The sequence below is a fragment of the Lissotriton vulgaris genome, chromosome 9 (genome assembly GCF_964263255.1).
Source record: "Lissotriton vulgaris chromosome 9, aLisVul1.2, whole genome shotgun sequence".
Lineage (NCBI taxonomy): Eukaryota > Metazoa > Chordata > Amphibia > Caudata > Salamandridae > Lissotriton > Lissotriton vulgaris.
Window position 1 is genome coordinate 511067352 of NC_141697.1, and position 18390 is coordinate 511085741.

Sequence of the window (18390 nt, forward strand, 5' to 3'; positions counted from 1 at the left end):
TAGGAGTGAATACATGCGGGCATTGTAATCTGTTGTATCCATGATCACAATGCCGCCCCCTTTATCCGCTGGCTTTATTGTGATGGAGGTGTCTTCTTCTAAGGTTTTTAAAGACTGTTTTTCTAGTTTGGTGAAGTTGTTATCTACCCAGATTTTTTTATCTAGGAGGTCTTCAATGCTTTTTTCTACGCACCTTTCGAAAGTTTCTATATCTTTTTTAACCATATTGGAATGTGGAGTCCATTTTGACCTAGCTTTCAGTCCTGATTTATTTTCACATATTATCCTTTCTTTACCTTCAAAGTAGGCATTTAGCCGTACTTTTCTAAAAAAACTTTGAAGGTCCCTTTCCAGGCTATATCTATCCACGGGGCTAGCTATGGCATATCCTAAACCCTTCTCCAGGATCTTTTTGTCAGTGTCTGAGATATTTTTGGAGGATAGGTTTATAATGGGAGCCTTCTTGTTGTTTACATTTAATCCCAATTTTTCTGGCTCCGCGTATTGTAGTGACGTGGTTGGTATTGGGGTTTGGTGTTGTATCCCCCCCTCCCTCTGCTCTTCCCTCTCTGTGGACCAAAAGTTTTCTGGCGTTGGTCTAAAAAAGGTAGACTGTCCCTAATGTCACTAGTAGTTTCTTTTTCCTTATTATTTGTCTCCTGGTGGGTTTCGTTCTCTGAGTCGGAGCTTGTGTATGAAGTATCAAAGAAGCGTACCTTCTTTCTCTGAAAGTTACGACCTGGTTGTGACCACTGCCTTCTATTTTGATAATCTTCTTGTACTTTTTCAAAATAGTCTTTTTGAAGGTATGGATAGACCCTTTCTATATTATATTGGGCAACATCCTTTCCGAGTTTGTTGGATTTTTTATTGATCATGAAATCACGATACCCTGATATATCCGCTTGTATGGCTTCTAATTTAAGTTTTGCATCCTCAAGGGCATCACATTCTCTTAGTTTCCTTTCTAACTCCTCTATTTCTGCTCTTTCAATTATTAAGACATCCTGTGCTGTTTCTATTATAAGAAGCATCCAATCTCGGCTGCATCTGTTCGCAATAAGGGTCCAATTGTCTATGAATTTTTTAACCTTGATGAAGACCCCTGGTTCGTTTGTTATTTGTAAGCCTTTAGGGATGATACCCTTTTTGCAGTAGTCAATTAAAAATTCTGCATGTAGTTCTGTCCTTACAATTTTTTTCTTTAAATTCCACAATTCTTTCCATTGGTCTTCCTTACTGTTGTCAATAATCACAGTTGGTGTGCTCCTATTTGAGCCATGTATCATTTTATTAAATTGCTCTTCCGTATATCCATGTGTCTTAATACCTTCCATGGTTCTACAAAAGCTCCCCAGCTGACAAGCTGTATTAAAGTACAAGAAAAAAGAGGGAGATCCCCTATATGTCAATATGGGACAGGGTAGAGTAATGTTAAAACACAAGAAAGTCCCTAGTTGTCAGGAAATACCCTCTGTCACAGCCCCTTGTTCCCAAAGGACCTAGCGTGGCTGCAACACAATTATTGTGTTACGCCTGGTTAAATAACTATATGAGAAACAGTTTTAACTACTCGAGGTCAACTAAACATCATAAAAATAAAACACATATAATTCATGTGGCATTCAAGAAAGGAATCTAACTGTAAATGGGTAAATTAAAAACAATCATTTATTAAAATTTCATCACATTACAGTACATCACAAATTGCATCATTGTACAAAAACATTACGATAAAAACCAAAGAGTCGACGCAGCGTTTCGGTGTCTTGACCAGTGTGTCACACCTTCTTCAGGACAGGTTTTTAAAATCACTAAAAAGAGAATGCCACAATTATACACAGTTTATAACAAGACCTCGAGCTATGCCTATACATATTGTTCACCTAATTTAAAATACATTACACATTTATTAAAAAACAAGTCATAACGGCACCAACTTTCCTATACTCGTTCATTACAGTTGTTCATAAATTAACTCTAGGTTTACACATACAGGGAATAATTTTCTTAAAAATTATTATGCCATTCCCTTTCGGATTTAACCTGGTGTCCAAGGATCTTTTGTTTTCTTGTTTGCATGGCTAATATCAACATATCTCTTATTTGCATTTGGATTGCTATTATATGTGAGATCTTTCTAGTCTTTTCCCGAATGTTATCTTGGACAAATAAGTACTTTTAAACATTTCATAAATCCTAGGGTTGTTTGTGCATACTCCAAAGTTGTACGTACCTTGGAAATCAAGTGAGACAGATTTATAATATAATGTCTTGTTTTACCCTCTATTTCTCAATCTCATAGGGGTATGTTCTCCATATCATAAAAGGATTTGTCACCTACAAAAATACAGATGGCATCATCTCTCATGTTACTACCCTTTCTTTTACAACAAATACTTTTATTCATCTGTTTAATATTGCTTGTTGTAATACCTTAATCCAGAAATACATATGTTGAATAGGTTTGCTGCACCAGGAGTGACCACCGTTCTGATAGGTTCTGTATACTTCTACTGCAAATAGACAGAAATACACACAATTGCCAAATTGCAAGAAGGTTATGGTCTTCTATTCATGGTTAAAAAACGACAATTAGATGGTCTTAAGAGTTTCATACCTTTCGTTATGTAGTTTGCGGTCACCTCATGGGGTCTAGAGGAGTTTCAATTACTTCCTTCTATGTACGATTTTGATAATCGCTTTTGAACTTCTTATTTTCTTATTTTCCTTCTTTAGGATTAGGTTGTCTAGTTGGATAAAGAAGGAAAGAGCCCGGGATATGGTTGTAAAAAACCTGCTGTTAGAGTTTTAATTTTCATTTCTCCTATTAGTTTTATTGTGGAAAACTCCTTGCGTTTTAACCAGTAAACATTGTCTTATGGCTTGCAGATTCTTTCTGTGCATAATATATTTCTCTATGGCGCGTTATTATTTGCATAGTGCCAACTTGATTCATATTTGCTATTAACGCCGTTTTTTAGGGGGTATTACAATCACAGCCCTTGGTTTGTTTCCACAGTTATACCCATTCTTTCTGTGCATAATATATTTCTCTATGGCGCGTTATTATTTGCATAGTGCCAACTTGATTCATGTTTGCTGTTAACGCCGTTTTTTTAGGGGGTATTACAATCACAGCCCTTGGTTTGTTTCCACAGTTATACCCATTAGTAGCTAGATTCCCGTTCTCATGTCGCTAACCTTAAAGGGATTGACCACATAACCCTCCAAAGACTAACAGCTCTAAATCCGCCGGCAGCCGTCGGTACTCTGCATTTTCTTGGCTAACGCTTTTATCAAAAAGCAGAGACTCACTCGGAGCCTCCCGGCTTACCTGTTTAGTCATAAGCGGCCTCCCTGTCATTTCTCTCCTGGCGCAGCATCAGCGGTAACAACCGGCGATGTCTGTGCTTTGTTTTTATCTACCCAATCCGGGTTAAAGGTGACGGCGGTCCCGATCACGTGGTTCGCACTGGACGTGTCGGCCATTTTACAATGGGCAGAGTATGTATGTCCATAAAGCCCATATATATATATATGTTTTCCAATGGGAAAACCAAAGCATATTACTGTTTCTGATATTATACTAGTGCAGGACGATTCTAAGCCAGTAATGATTATAGCGTAATTGCGCCATTATGTTTATGGTATTGGTCACGTTGTCCGCACTAGACGTGTCAGCCATTTTAAATTGGGCAAAATACGTAAGTCCAATTTCATATAGTTACAGTCTCTTATTAAATGTTATTTGGATGCGTAAAGCCCAGCTGATATTATATTAGCGCGGTCTGATTATAGCCCATTGAAAATTGAAGCTTAGTAGTGCCATTATATTTATATTATCAGTCCCATGGTCCGCACGAAACGTGTCGGCCATTTTGAATTGGGCAAAATATGTCCCATTTTGGTTTGGAGGCAATGTCTTGCCAGATATTAATTTAACTATGCTTTCCAATTACACAACACAGCATATGACTATTGTTGATATTATTTATTTTTAAGCGCAATTCGTATAAGAGCCAATAGAAATTATAAGAATTATAAATTAGCTCAATTATAGCGTTTCCATAGGTTCGATCATGGGCTAATCAAAATTTTTGATTATAAAATGTCAATTAAAGCATATCCATAGGGACAGCTTGATTATTTAGGAAGATGTATGGTAGACTTATGTATTTGGTATTGAGGGAAAAAGATAGATGACCTAAATCGTCTATGAGGCAACATGGCTCATAGCGGGTATGTTGTTCTATTATAGTTATTCCTGCGACTGTTTCAATTTTTTGAGGACAATACTTCATAGGTGCAGGGGGGGGAAATTGTGTTGTTCATATCCTTATACCTGCCCTCCCCCCTAATCACTTACATTGTGGTTTCCATATAAGTGTATTTGCATATTGCACTATCTCCGGGTTATTTGCAGAAGACATTATGTTGTCATAGTGAGAGATAGTAATAATTAGGTTTAGCTGTTATTACAGCCAACCTAATAACTTACGTTGTGGTTTCCATATACGTGTATTTACAATTTCACTATCTCTGGGTTATTTGCTGAAGGCATTGTGTTGTCATTGTGAGAGTTGGTAATTATTAGGTTTAGCTGTTATTACATCATCTAGACTTGCCTAAATAATTCTCTCCCAATCTTCCTTGCTATTTAATCCATTTCGTACTGAATTAAACTTGGACATGTAAAATTGTTCTCTTTTTTTGCGTTTTGTATCTATGTCCCCTCCTCTCATATTCATTTTCACGGTTTCTAATACACACCAATTTAGGTCATGTTGGTTGTGTTTTGCCGTGATCCAATGCTCCACTAATGGTGCCGTGATTTTCTGCGTTCTAATCGCTGATCTGTGCTCATTTAATCTTACCCTTATCTCTCTAGATGTTTCCCCTATGTATATAGAGTTACAGGGGCATTTTATTAGGTAAATTAAATTTTTTGATCTGCAATTAAAGAAATCATGGGCTTTGTGTGTCTTCTCCCCTATCTTGATTTCCGCACCTTTTAGAATGCCCTTGCAATTCCCGCAGCCACTACATGGAAAAGTACCCTTGGGCAGCGGGTTCCTGTCTATTGTAGATTGGGTTTGATGATTTATTTCTCTATAGGTTTTTACAAGACTGTTTCTTATGGTTTTGTTACGTCTATATGAAAACATGGGTTTAGGTAGAGTTGTTTCTGTTTGTTTTTCCACCAAGTGCCAGTTGCGATTTATTATGTTTTTAATTTTATTATTAAGGCAACTATGGTTTGTGACAAACGTGAGCGGGATTGTTTGTTCTTCTCTGTCTTTAGTTTTAAAAAATTCATCTCGATTATAATATTTTGCCCTTTTATAAGAGTGTCTGATTAGTTTTCTGGGGTACCCCCTTTCTACAAATTTTTCGGTAAGAATTTTGGCATGTTTGTCAAAATCCGAGTTTTTTGTACAATTTCTCCTTAGCCTGAGGAACTGGCCATACGGTATATTATTTTTCTGGCAAGGGGGATGGTAGCTATTGAAGTGCAGCATTGTATTTCTGTCCGTGGGTTTGGTGAAGAGTTCAACCACCAGTTTTCCTGTATCACACTTTATTATTACATCAAGGAATTCACATCTGGTGTTGCTTATACAGTGAGTGAACCTGAGATTATTATCCCCTAAATTGAGCCAAAGAATAAATTCCATAAGGGTTTCTCTGTGCCCTGTCCAGATGAAAAAAACGTCATCTATATAACGTGTCCAATTAGAGATATTTTCAAAAAATGGCGCAGAGGGATTGAATATATGTTTTTCTTCAAATTTGGATACGTAAAGACAAGCCAGGCTGGGGGCACAAGTAGCCCCCATACTGGTACCCTTGGTTTGTTTAAATAGGGATTCCTCGAATAGAAATATGTTATTTTTTAGGATGATCGTAATACACTCAATAATAAAGGTTGAGTGTGAACTAAGATCAGCATCTTCTGTTTGTAGGAACTCCGACACTGTTCTAATTGTGTCGTCCTGTGGAATGTTAGAGTATAGAGCCTCAATGTCTAGTGAGACTAGAAATTGGTTTTCAGGGTTAAAGTCAAGATTTTCGATCTTCTCAATCATTGAGGTTGTATCTTTTACATAGGCCTGTTGCCTCTTCACTATCGGTTGTAGGAAAATATCCGTGTACTTGCTAAGTGGTTCTGTTAAAGAGTTGAGACTAGAGACAATAGGTCTCATAGGTGGGTCTTTCATGTTTTTATGCACCTTCGGTAATCCGTATAGTGCTGGTATGGTAGGGCAGGTGTTATTCAAAAACCCATACTCGTCCTGGCAAATGATACCGTCTTCCTTTGCCCATTCTAGTAAATTAGTGACTTTTTTGGTCACTGAACTCAGTTCCTCTCTGTTTGAAGGGCAGTAGTTTTCTCTATTGTTTAGGAGTGAATACATGCGGGCATTGTAATCTGTTGTATCCATGATCACAATGCCGCCCCCTTTATCCGCTGGCTTTATTGTGATGGAGGTGTCTTCTTCTAAGGTTTTTAAAGACTGTTTTTCTAGTTTGGTGAAGTTGTTATCTACCCAGATTTTTTTATCTAGGAGGTCTTCAATGCTTTTTTCTACGCACCTTTCGAAAGTTTCTATATCTTTTTTAACCATATTGGAATGTGGAGTCCATTTTGACCTAGCTTTCAGTCCTGATTTATTTTCACATATTATCCTTTCTTTACCTTCAAAGTAGGCATTTAGCCGTACTTTTCTAAAAAAACTTTGATGTTTAGTTGACCTCGAGTAGTTAAAACTGTTTCTCATATAGTTATTTAACCAGGCGTAACACAATAATTGTGTTGCAGCCACGCTAGGTCCTTTGGGAACAAGGGGCTGTGACAGAGGGTATTTCCTGACAACTAGGGACTTTCTTGTGTTTTAACATTACTCTACCCTGTCCCATATTGACATATAGGGGATCTCCCTCTTTTTTCTTGAAGTATTCTTACAGCCCATAGTCCAAAAACAGAGAGCATACATCAAGGACACCACTCATATGATCCAGAAAATTGAGGGCCTTACGTTTAATCCAAACACACAGGTACTAGTGACTTTGGATATAGAAGCGCTATATACGAACATTCCGCAGGATAGCACCATAGAGATTATGGAAGAAATTTTAGGCACCCAACAGGATGTAACTGAACACCACCAATTCTTCATCCTGGAATGTATCACATTAATCTTAAAAAACAACATATTTCTCTTTCAAGACAACCTCTTCAGGCAAATCAAGGGGACCAGCATGGGGGCCACCTGTGCCCCCAGTCTGGCATGTTTGTATGTCTCTAGGTTTGAGGATACACATATCCACAATCCTGTCGCCCCTTTCTATGAGAATATCTCAGAATGGGGAAGGTACATAGACGACATTTTTTTCATCTGGACAGGAGAGGAAGAAACACTGGATGAATTTCTCCGTTGGTTAAACCTTGGAGACCCCAATCTGAAGTTCACCTCACATATTAATAAAGAATATGTAGAGTTTTTGGACATTATAATTAAACACACTGACGGCCACCTAACTGTGGAATTGTATACAAAACCCACGGACAGAAACACAATGCTGCATTTCCAAAGCAATCATCCTGCCTCACAGAAAAATAACATCCCTTTCGGCCAATTCTTAAGGCTCAAAAGGAACTGTACGTCAATGAAGGATTATGAAAAACATGCAGACAACCTTAAGGAGAAGTTCCTAGATAGGGGTTACCCCCAAAAAATGATCAGACACGCGTACAAGAGGGCCAAATATTTCAATAGGGACAATCTGTTTCAACCCAAAGAAAAGACCCAAGATCCCCAAGATCCCATCATGTTTGTCACTAATTTTTCACAAGTGAGCCACAGAGTAAAAAACATCATAAACAGGAACTGGCACTTAATAAAAGACAAAACCCAGATCCCGATACCCAGGCCTATTTTTTCATATAGAAGAAACAAAACCATCAGGAATTGCCTAGTTCACACGTATAGAGAAAGGAGCACAAACAGTCAGCGCACCATTGACGATACCCCTATGCCAACAGGAACATTCCCCTGCTCAGGGTGTAGCAACTGCACGAGTATTATCAAAGGCAAAACAGTGACAGTTAATGATAGATCAGTGAATATAAAAAGCTTCATGAACTGTAGGACAAAAAATATCATATATCTGATCCAATGTCCTTGCCAGAAATCCTACATAGGGGAAACGTCCAGAGAAGTTAGACTACGCTTGAATGAGCATAGGTCAGCCATAAGGACAAACAAATTAGGGGCACCCCTCACTGAACATTGGAGGGATGCAGGGCACCAAATCGAGGACTTGAAATGGTGCGGACTAGAGAAAATCACAGGAACCAAAAGAGGAGGTAACCTGGATAATAAGAGGAAAAGGAGGGAGCAATTTTACATGTCTTCTTTTAACAGTGTAAGATGTGGACTGAACTCGAGGGAGGATTGGGAGAAGATAATTCTGAACTAAGAGCACAACTTATGTAAATAAGTATCTCCCAGATCTAAATGTATCCGTTTCCGAGATTAATCCAGTACACAAGATAGCAATAAGCGGTAATCGTTTTTATAATGCCCCTCATAAATAATGAACAAAGCAACCTGTCATCTAAAATGAATAATGCGTTTAAATTATGTCACTTTAACCAGGGGCCACATAGCGAGCTTCAACCCTACACAAAGCCCCGCATAAACAACGTACAGAGTAACCTGTAATTTATAAAGAATAATGCGTTCAAATTCGGTCATTTTAACCAAATACCATATAGCGGGCTTCAGCCCTATAGTGGGGGCCCAAAAAAACAATGTCTCCCGCTAGCGAATTCCAACCCCAAGGTATGTGCTTATAATAACATTGATAGTAGCATCGGGTAGGCCTGTCTATAACAAAGAAAAGCGTCACGGGAGACGGTGACGTGATGCGCTCTCTAAAAAATGGAGTTTCATCATCTCCACAGCAACGCGGTAACACAGCGATTAACATGCGTCCGGTTGCTAGTTTAACCAATAGCAGATGGCCTCAGAATACATAGATAGCCTATGGAGAGAGTGCTACCAAAATAATAATTCGCCGTCAAAACGAACCAAATAAAACAAAAAATCATGTAAATAGAAACGCAACAGAGGCGCTCAGGGAAATATCACGCTCTATTCATGCAAATGCCCTGTATATAGACAAGGTCCGTGGAGTAAATTAACTGCGGGATAAGTTATACGCCGCCGAAGTAACAACGTTACCATGGCAACGTAAACGCCGAGAGACCAAACGTCGCCATGGGAACGCGTCCACGCGGCCACGCTCTCGTTTAGGCAGTCGTCAGAGTCACCGCGTTCGCGGCGTTTTTGTGGCGCCAAATCAATTAAAAACCACTATTTAAGCTACCGCAACACACGGTCTGTTCATTTCCAACAGAACGCCGTGCGGAGATCATACGAAGGAACTGCCAGGAAGGAAGGAGCAGGGAGGCCGACTGCTAACATACTGGTAAGAGGCGCGAACAGTGCCCTAAAGACTAAACGCTCTAATAATAATTTTAAGAATAGACCCAGCGCTAGGACATAACATTAAAGGTCTAAAATTAATAAAGCAAAAAACGATAGAACTTAGAGTAAAAGCGGGAGCAGCAAAAAAGGCTCAGAATCTATTTAAAATTTAGAACTTAAAGAATAGAACTTTTTTAGCAAATAAGATTATAATGCTGAAAATATAATTCCTACAGATATCAACTAATGACAGAAGAAGATGTCAGCGAAACTTACCTTTACCTAATTCAAAGAGGTTGAGGTCCATAATCAACCGTCCAGCTCCCACGGTGAGTGGCAATAGAAGGAAATGTACAACAACTTAAAGGGGGAACAAGTAGAATATAAAGAAATATATTTATTAATATGAATACTTACCCCACAGGGAGCACAGCACCTAATACACAGAACGGTGGCTCCTCCTGGCAGTAAAAGACACGGCAGAGATATAGCCCTATCGAGGTATGTGTCTACTTATAGAAAAGCGATGATACAAATACAGGTGTGTTGGTTAAAAAACAGGGACATATATCTGTACCTTTATACCCACAGGCAGATTAAAAGAGGGAATTAAATCTCTGACCACTGGGCATACAAGCAAAAGTTGAAGGAGTTGAAATCTAACTCAGCCACAACTTCGGTATGAAAGAGGGTTTTCATTATAAACAATTTAAGCATGTGTCATAAAATGATCAAACACAGTACTGTTTAAGCATATGTATGTCTTTATTTAAGAAACAGAGCAACTTTGCGAATAATCGTTAAGCAAAGCACCAAGGTCCATATCACCAAAATGGACTCCTGGTAGAACTAGAAGTTCAAACCACATGGATAATCAAATCCATTTGGATCAACAAGGTACGCACCTGATTCATGGGAGGTACTTCTTTTTTGGTAACAGAATCACTGGGGGTCCCTAATAGAAGGGTACACAGGTCCAAGGGGAAGGCAAAAAGAGATAGTAGGATATATAAAAAATCTGTCAATTGCACTGTTGGGAAAAATACAATAGAAACAATGCTTAATGGAACGTACTGAGAATATGTATGTAAAGAAGAAAAAAACTGATTATTCTAAATCAGGGGGGTTAAGATGTAAGAGTACTCACGCAAAAAATGTATTTTATGTATTTTACTCGTTTGGTAACTTTGTGTTTTATGATTTTAATTGTCTAGAATCAGTCCTGATGAAGGCATACTAGAAAAAAGCCGAAACGCCGCGTCGACCTTTTGATTCTGTGATTTTTTAATCATTGTGATGATCATATTTATGGATAAATGTTTTTAATGTGTTTTCAAATTGTGCAATGTGTAATAAAATTTAAATACTGTGACCAAACGTTTGTGTTGATATGCTTTTAATCTAAAATTTTCCCATATGTATTTGCACTTAACAATTGAATGTACTAGTTTGATTACATACATCCGAATCAATAGCCCATGACATTCTCACTGTCCCAGGCCTGTTTGACTAAACCCACGTACGTGCAACTTTCCTAAAATTATTTTAAACAAAAACCGTTGTTATTTAATAGAATCTTTTTTCAATATATATTGAACCGGTTTAAATAAGTGTGTATATATTTTGCCTTCCCCAGGGTAGAAAACACCCTTGTCCAAAAAAGTGACACCCATTGGTTCCACACCAAAAGACAACATCCTGTCCTACGAACCCGGACGTTTGTTCTTTCTTTAATGGCTTTTTAAATATTGGCATTATTGCATTTTATCATGTTTGATGTTAAACTCATGTGTAAACTGCCCCCGACGACCGTAGTGAGCCGCTTCGCCTTGTAGGATCAATTGCATGACACGAAGCCGTTCTCAGGGCTCCCGGTCTCTTTTGCAAATCCCCCTCGAGGCGCAGAATCTACGGGCGCCATCTTGGAACGGGGCCTGGACAGCGCTCTAGTGGCTGGGCGATTTGGGCCCACTCACTATAAAATGAAGCCCTCTTCCCGTCCGCGCAGCGGGCGCGCCGATGGCGCGCCGGAGGCGCGCCAGAGGCAAGCCCATCTGGGCCCGTCCGGGCCAGGCCGGGCACAGGGCCACCCACTATGCCCATTTTATGGAATCACTGGATCAAATATTCACGAGACCACCTTCTACAATACTGCACGGCTGCCTCCCCCCTCATCCCACCACCTTCGCTTCAGGGTGAGTCTATATGGAAAACCCATCGCCATACACCAAACTTTGTCAGCCTGGCTCTGCTGAACTGAAGATCTGCATCCAAACATTCCTTAGAGATCAAATTGCTGATCCAAGATATTAAGTTAGACATACTTTTCCTCACGGAAACTTGGTTGACGTCTCACTCCGAGGCAGATATTGTCAACAAGTTACCTTACGGCTACCTAATACAGCACCAGAATAGAACGAAGGGAAAAGGAGGTGGTTTAGCGATTGTGTACAGAAACACCCTCACATGCAGGATACAAGAGGGAGGAATTGAGGATTGCGAAAGCGTCCACTTTTCCTTCCAAATAACTCCCAATCAATCCCTTTCGGGTATTCTTATATACCGGCCGCCCGGCAGTCTAGGAAATTTTGTCGGTTCATTGCTAGAGTCCACAATCTCCTCCTGTACCTCGACCTCCAATTTCATCCTGCTAGGAGATTTAAATCTCCATTTCGAGGACAGCACAGACAAAATTGCAGGTGACCTCATTTCAGAATTAAAGGCATTCGACCTTCACTTACAAAACTCAGAGGCAACGCATGCCAAGGGACACCTTTTAGACCCTCTCTTCGCCAACTTCCCTAAAATAGAAATTCCACCCTCACTCCCTCTTCCATGGTCTGATCACTCCCTCATCCCATTCACTTGGCAAACCATTCTAGACACCCCCCAAACTCCAATTTCCAGAGAGCAGGACAGAATCTGGTCCCAACTCTCATTCGACAACTGGACCCAGGAATTAACACACTCTGCCCCTCCCGCAGACCCTGACCCCGTAAAAGCAGACGAAAATTTTACTAGATGGCTCACCTCCACCCTGGATTTAGTCGCTCCTAAGAAAAATCTAAAGAAAAAAAGCAAAACTTTCAAATCTCCATGGTATTCCCAAGAATTGAGGAACCTAAGAAAAATCTGTAAAATCCAAGAGTGGAAATGGAGAAAAGAATGGGACCCCCTCATCAAAGAAGAATACAAAAAAGCAATGAGGACCTATAAATCAGCCCGAAAATCAGCCCAAGCCTCCTTCTTTGAAGAGAAAATTAAATCTGCATCTAACTCGTCCCGGGAGACCTGTAAAATAGTCAAAGAGCTACTTAAAATTCCCAACCCCCCCTCAACTCAGGAACCCACAGTTGCTAGGTGCAACCAAGTAGCAACCTTCTTCCAGAATAAAATAACAAACATCCTACAAACCCTCCCACCAAAATCTGATAACAATCCCCCTGCTGCCTTGCTACCCTCAACAATTGGTCCGATTCTGGACAGTTTTAACCAGCTGTCCAATGAAGACTTTCTGAAAGCTCTATCAGGCATAAAAAGTGGCTCACCAAATGATCCAGCCCCCATTCACATCCTCAAACAAGTCGGACCTACCATCTCACACTTGGCCACCAACCTTATTAATGCTTCTCTTAGCCAAGGAGTGGTCCCCCCCAATTGGAAACACGCAATAGTTAAGGCTTTACAGAAAAAAACAGGTCTTGACCCACTAGACCTTTCCAACCTTCGCCCAATTTCTCTTTTGCCCGGCATAAGTAAGATCGCAGAGAAGGCTGTCAATCAGCAATTGTCGGCTTTCCTTGAATCCAACAATCTCCTTCGCCCCTCACAAACAGGTTTCCGCCCAGGTCAGGGGACCGAGACCGCTCTTCTGAAAGTGGTCGAGGAAGCCAGATGCATCTTGGATTCAGGAGGATCAGTCCTACTGATCCTCCTGGATCTAGGCGCTGCATTTGACACGGTGGACCACAAGATCCTGATCCAGCGCCTACTTAACCTAGGAGTGAGAGACACGGCACTTTGTTGGCTCTCATCCTTCCTTAAGGACAGAACTTTCCAGGTCTGTGAAGGGAGTGTGCGATCCGACTTTTTCCCCCTCCAGTGTGGGGTTCCTCAGGGCTCTTCATTGAGCCCCACACTATTTAACATATACATGGCCCCCCTGGAGGATGTGGTCACTCCCTTTGGGATAAAAGCCGTCACATACGCTGATGACACCCAAATGGTTGTCTCATTCTCCTTAGAAAGTGACAAACTTAAAAACCTCCATGACTGTCTAGAAGGAATCCATAACTGGATGTGTGGCTCAAGGCTTAAACTAAATGGCTCTAAAACCGAGCTCATGCTGTTGGGACACCAAACATCATCCCTTCCCATCGCTATGTGGCCATCATGCTTAGGAACCCTTCCTCAACCCAAGACTGAACTCAAAAGTTTGGGTTTCTGGTTGGAACAAGACCTTTCTCTGAAAACGCAGGCCAAAAAAACGGCTGGTACCTGTGTGGCCCTACTCCGCTCTGCCAGGAAGATTCTCCCACTACTCCCCGCACAGTCACAAAAACTGCTTATTCAAGGTCTAATCTTATCCAGATTAGACTATAGCAACGCCCTTTTCTTGGCGGCCCCAGAATCCACTATGATTATTCTTCAGAGAACATAAAACGCTGCTGCAAGGCTTCTGACAGGCACCCCCCGGAGAGCATCAGCCAAACCAGCCCTAAAGGTACTCCATTGGCTGCCGATCCGTGAAAGGGTCAAATTCAAGGCCCTATGTACGACCCACAGAGCTTTGCAAGACCAAGGGCCCCCGATGCTTAAGACCATGCTCTACCCATATAAACCTAACAGGTCCCTGCGTTCCTCCCAAGGTAACCTGGCTACTGTCCACAGAGTCAAGAAGGCCCGCACTGGAGGGCGCCGCTTTTCGGTGACAGCTGCAAATCTATGGAACGCCTTGCCAACCCAGCTACGCGCTGAACCTAACTACATGAAATTCCGGAAGCTACTTAAGACCCACCTTTTCCCGCAATAACCTTGACTCCCCTTTCTACCCCTCTGTTTCTCCTCTCAGTTGTCAATGCAATCTCAGCGCTGGGACGCTCCCGGGCAGCCATGCGCTATAGAAATCCCTTTTTCATTTCATTTCATTTTTCATTTCATTTCATTTCATTTCATTTAGAAGTTTGTTAAAGTGTGAAATCTAAAAATAAAGTGGTCATCGTATTTCGCATGCCACTGAAATCACTGTACTCATCTTAGGCAAACAGGACATCCGCCATTTTTGGTGGATGTCCTTCATTTACCCAAGTCCAAATAAGAACCTGCTTTCATCAAGCATATTTCACTTCCTTCACTATTAAAAAGGGGAGAAAATACATGTTCTTCTCTTTTTTCCATTGAAACAGCAGAAGTAACACACAATCAATATGTGCCCTGTTTGCCTAGGTGCAAATTTCATTTGCTCCTATTCAAATTATAAAAGTAGCAAAATTGGTGCAAATGGATTTTACATATTTTGGTAGCTCTAGATAGAGACAGTTTTAGCCGTCTGTCAGAGATCATGTAATCACCAAAAAGAGCTTTAAACGCAGTGCTATGGGTGTACATTTGGCTTAGCCTCTATGTCGAGCTTCTGTACAGAATTTGATTGGTCAGGATTTGATTGGTCATCAGTTGTGTCATTACACATATGATGTGACTCCATTGCTAATAACTGATAAAACTATTGTTAAAACAGCTCATTTATCAAATTCTTTAGGAAAGGATGTTTTATGGTGTAAAATCATGACAAATATGGTAGGAAGGGATTTCACATAGTGAACTCTCTAACAAATGCAATAGAAAGGGTGTTTACACTGTGAACCTTGACAAACGCCGTGGGAAGAGGTTTTAGATTGCAAACTCTGAGAAATGCAATAAAAAAGGCCATTACATTGTGGACCCAGACAAATGCAGTGGAAAGAGGTTAGATTGCAAACTCTGTGACAAATGGAATAGAGTGTGAATTCACTGACAAAAACAACAGGACGCGATATTGCATTATTTACTCCATGGCAAACTTCATAGGAAAGAGCTTATGTTGTTTGAAATAATGATAACTGCTTACACAAACTTCTGATTTAGGAAGGATTAGACATGTTGATTCGAAAAGTCTTCATTTCGATTCACATATCATAAAAGACATACTTTAAAAAATAAATTGAACATTCCATTCTTATAAAAATAACAATACTAACACAGTTGGAAAGTGAATCAACAAGTTACTATGTACATATACAGAATAATTTAGTCTAAAAACAAGCTAAAAGCTATAAAAAACATAACAAAACCCAACCCATAGTGCAGTAAGTACCACAGAATTGATATGACTAGGTTAATAATTATGATAGGTAGCTTTTATATCAGGCTTAGCTTATGTGCACTGATTGCCCACATCCAGTGTAAAAATTTAGCAACAGCAATAACTATAGACTCTGTGCAATCTGTTATTAGTATCCTTAGCACCTCTTTGCCAGTTTTGATGCCCTTCAGCAGGCAAATGGGCTTCAACTATGTGTGCCTCGGATGTTTGTACACTGGGCATATAAATAGAATGTGTACTATACTTTCCGGCTGTGATGGACATAATGGACATCTCGTGCTAGCCTTGGCGCGCCATTTACCGGTAAATGAATTAAGTGGGAGTGTTCCCACCCTAAATTGGTGGTACCGTTTCCTATCACAAGAAAGCGTAATAAAATCCCAGTACCCTTCATAAGCATTATCATGTTTGATCCCCAAGAAATCTCTTGTTAGAGAGGGACTGGGTAAAATCCTAAAACGTTTCATGGAGACCATATTCCAGTATAACTCCTTACTGGCCTTTCTAGGCGGAAAAACATTAAGAAGAGAATTTAGGTTTAAATCATTTTTATTGAAGCAGCACAAAGACACAGAACATACATTGCATATGAGGTGCGGATCTGCGATGGCCAGAAGCGCGCGTGAGGCTCGGAAGCCCTCCTGATGACATTCCAAAATTAATCCAGCCAGCAGAGTTACACCGATATAGGCAGTGCTGCGAAAAAGGAAGAAACTCCCTCCTGAAACCCCCCCCAAACTCCCCAGCCCCTCCCTCCCCCTTCCCTCCGTCCAGTGCTCAGGCCTACCCTAACCCGTTTCTCCCTGCCACCACCCTGGAAGGACGTCCCATTCGGAGCCCATTTAGGAATCCCCCCTTCAGGTGCAGTGAGCAGTAATAGGTGAAGATATCTCAGGCAGGTGATTACCCTAAATTCAGAATTTAGACCCATTGCGTTGTAGGTTGCCTTAGCCTCTTTCAACCATGAAATTTTGCACGCACTATCGGCATCTCTAACCTCAAGAAAAGCCTGGGCGTACTGGAAGAGCTCAGGGGAAACCCACAGTCTCCTCCAGTAGGCCACATGTCTGTGACGTGCCACATCCTCTATGCGCTGGCATCCCAGATCATAATGAAGAGGCAATAGTGGCGTGAATGGAGGGAGGCCGGTTATTCCCCTCACAAACTTGCTTTGGGAGCTCGTCAGTGCTGCTAAGTTTCTGAACCCCCCAAATTCGCCCCCATACAGGACCGAATCACTAACTTTTGTGTTGTAGATTTTAAGCACGGGCATCCGGTTTTGTGAGAGGCGCTGTTCCTTTATTAAGGGGCCAGCTAGTTGTGCATGTTTGAGGGCCAGCTGGTTAGTATGAGGTTTCCAGTCTAATTTGGAGCCTCAGGTTATACCGAGGTGGGAAAAGACTTGGGTCTGCTCTAACGTAACTTCATTCATAACCACCCTCCCTCTTACAGACTTATGCTTATGTAACACCATGAACTTTGTCTTGTTCACATTAATAATAAGACCATGATCCTTGCAGAACACCTCAAATCTCACAATAGCCTTATGGAGACCCTGTTGCGTTTTGGAGATTAACAGTGTGTCATCTGCAAACATTAGCAGAGGGATCTTCCTGCCATCAAGTGTAGGGGAATCAGAAGGATGATTCATAAAATACTGAATCACCCTATTGATGTACAAGGAGAAAAGTGTTGGTGCAAGTTCACACCCTTGACGAACCCCTCTGACGATCGGAAATCTATTGGTTACTCTCCCTTGCTGACCCCAACGCACTTGTGCAAAATTTGTGTCGTGAAGTTCAATTAAAAAAGCCAATAGGTCAAGGGGGATTCTCTGTTCCTGGAAAACACTCCACATCTTGGCACGCGGCACTAAGTCGAATGCCGACTTACGGTCTACAAATGCGGCATACAGCATGCCGCCTCTAAGGATTACCACACACCAGTAAATTAAAACAAATCTAAAAACCTGATCAATAGTGCTCGTGTGTGAGCGGAACCCAGCCTATAAACGAGACAGGATATCGGACTCTTCGATCCAGCCTTGGATTCTGCTCAACACGAGCCTAGCAGTCACCTTCGGGATACAATCAATTAAACTTATGCGCCTGTAATTTCCAGGATCTGAACGATCCCCCTTTTTAAAAATCGGGATGATCTCAGCACCCTTCCATGAGTCAGTTATAGGGGAGCCTTTTGCAATAGCATTCGCCAGGGACTGGATGTAAGTCACCCATATTTCCTTATCGCATAAAAACAGGTCAGCTGGTACACAGTACAACCCGGGTGCTCTACTCCTTGGGACCATGTCGAGTGCTCTTTCAACCTCCAGCTTGGTGAAATGTAAGGGAGGAATGTCTATAGGAATGTTGGGGAGACCAAGGGGCATCTCAGAATCTGGAACAGGGGAAGCAAACTGAGTCATAAAATACAATACCCACAACTCAGGTGCTACATGGTTGGTAGAGGGTTCGCTACACTTCCCCTTGCCCCAGTTAATCAGATTCCAGAATGCAGCCATGTTCCTATCTT

The 18390-nt window shown here is 41.0% G+C and overlaps 1 long non-coding RNA gene across 1 annotated transcript; it reads right to left on the reverse strand.

Annotated features, from left to right (window-relative positions):
* Positions 1-1653: 1653 nt before the first annotated feature.
* On the reverse strand, positions 1654-2338 carry LOC147690336 (uncharacterized). The gene is made up of 2 exons (XR_015299786.1): positions 2237-2338; positions 1654-1814 (listed from the first exon to the last, which is right to left on the reverse strand). It is a non-coding gene; the product is annotated as an uncharacterized LOC147690336 (long non-coding RNA).
* Positions 2339-18390: the final 16052 nt, after the last annotated feature.